The following is a 2176-nucleotide window of genomic DNA, read 5'->3' as shown; positions in this document are numbered from 1 at the left end:
GGGCGACAGAGCGAGACTCCATCTCAAAAAAAAAAAAAAAAAATAGGGGTGGGGTCTCATCGTGTGGCCCAGGCCAGTACCAGCACCTGCACCTGGGCCCCCCAATGTGCTGGGGTTGCAGGTGAGCCACCGCGCCCGGCTGTTTTCTATCCTGTGGATCCTAGCCATCCTAGTGGATGTGAGGCAGGATCCCATAGTGGGTTTGATTTTACATTCTCCTGGTGACCAGTGGTGTTGACTGTCTTCAGGAGCTTTTTGCCCACACGTGCATCTTCTGACTTCATGGCTTTTAAATTCAGGTGTTTATAAACCAAGGGAAACATGTTCATTTCCAAGTGTTATCTTCTCTGGGTTCTTTTATTGTCTGGAAGAAACTGATGCTTTACTTTAGGGCCCATCTCGGGATGTCCACAGGGCAGAGCTAATCCTGTGATGCTCCTCAGATGTTGATCATAAGCAATATGTTCATCATGGCCAACTTCTCAAGTAAATTGATTAAAAAGCTTTAAAATTTTTCTGTTTTGGCCAGGCACATGGCTCACGCCTGTAATCCCAGCACTTTGGGAGGCCAAGACAGGCAGATCACCTGAGGTCAGGAATTCGAGACCAGCCTGACCAACATGGAAAAACCCCATCTCTACTAAAAATACAAAATTAGCCAGGGGTGGTGGCACATGCCTGTAATCCCGCCTACTCAGGAGGCCGAGACAGGAGAATCACTTGAACCCCAGAGGCGGAGGTTGTGGGGGCGTTGAGATCGTGCCACAGAACTCCAATCTGGGGAACAAGAGCAAAACTCCGTCTCAAAAAAAAAAAGTCTGTTTCAATTTCCAATATGTGAAATGTCAACAGTTATAAACACCCTCCAAAAACCTTGTTGGAATCCTCAGTGAGTTTAACAAAACTGATTTGTTATTCTGGGAAATGTTATTTCAGTAATTATGTCTTCTGATGTGTCTGCTTAGAGAAGGAGCAGATCTCTACATAACACGAATGGAATTGATGAAAGGATCTCGTTTGATGTGGGGTCATTTCTAGCATGCCGAAGCTTTGAGTAGAACCATCATTTTTAAGTTGTTATACTTAAGCTTTTACTTCTTTTTGTTTGTTTGTTTGTTTGCTTGCTTTTTGAGATGGAGTCACCCAGGCTGGAGTGCAATGGTGCAATCTCGGCTCACTGCAACCTCTGCCTCCCGGGTTCAAGTGATTCTCCTGCCTCAGCCTCCTGAGTAGCTGGGATTACAAGTGCCCACCACCACACCCAGCTAATTTTTGTATTTTTAGTAGAGATAGGGTTTCACCATGTTGGCCAGGCTGATCTCAAACTCCTGGCCTCAGGTGATCAACCCACCTCAGCCTCCCAAAATGCTGGGATTACAGACGTGAGCCACTGCACCTGGCAAGCTTTTGCTTCTTATTTGTGCCTGCCACAGAAAGCCTGTCTCTGTGCTTCTGTTAGCAAATGTGCTTGCTGCCCCCGCTGTGAGGACAGCAAGGGCTGTGTGTGGCAGGGCCGTGGCATTGTGTGTGCAAGAGCTCTGCCGAAATGCTGTGTGTCACAGTTCACTGTTGTCCGCCCCTCCCTAAGTTCTCTATGAAATGGAAGTTACTTCGGTTTCGAAAAGGAACATGCTGTTCTTTCTGAGTGCACTCAGCACAAGAGGAATCCAGAAGTGATGTACAGACAACAAACCCTGTCCCCATCCCATTCCCAGGGCGGCCGCCGCACCACGCCCTCCCTCCTGCCCCCGAGGCCCGGAAGCCAGGCGACGAGCCCAGGAGGCCTTTGGATCGCAGCCCACCTTTGGGACAGGTGCAGCCCCATTTTATAGCTAAGGTAACACCCCTTCATCTAAGACATGCATTTTAAAAAATATTTCCCAAATTGTGTTGCGTTTTCATTACGGAAACTTCAAATTACAATAAACACAATATAAAAAGCCTCCAATTTTCAGCATCCAGACATAGTTACCAGTAACATTTCAGTGTGTTTTCTGCTGGGTTTTGTTTTGGGGGGGTTGTTTGTTTGTTTGTTTTTTGAGTCGGAGTCTTGCTGTTGCCCAGGCTGGAGTGCAATGGTGCAATCTCGGCTCACTGCAACCTCCCCCCTCCCGGGTTCCAGCAATTCTCCTGCCTCAGCCTCCCGAGTAGCTGGGATTATAGGCGCATGCTACCA

At 47.9% G+C, this 2176-nt stretch overlaps 1 protein-coding gene across 1 annotated transcript in view; it reads left to right on the top strand.

Annotated features, from left to right (window-relative positions):
• CCDC57 (coiled-coil domain containing 57) overlaps nt 1-2176 on the top strand; it is a 142921-nt gene that overhangs the window by 110145 nt on the left and 30600 nt on the right. The window lies entirely within an intron of this gene.

This window comes from Colobus angolensis, unplaced genomic scaffold, assembly GCF_000951035.1.
Source record: "Colobus angolensis palliatus isolate OR3802 unplaced genomic scaffold, Cang.pa_1.0 Scaffold1, whole genome shotgun sequence".
NCBI classification, from domain to species: domain Eukaryota; kingdom Metazoa; phylum Chordata; class Mammalia; order Primates; family Cercopithecidae; genus Colobus; species Colobus angolensis.
The sequence above is the reverse complement of the archived record's forward strand: the minus strand, read 5'-3'. Positions and strand labels throughout refer to the sequence as shown.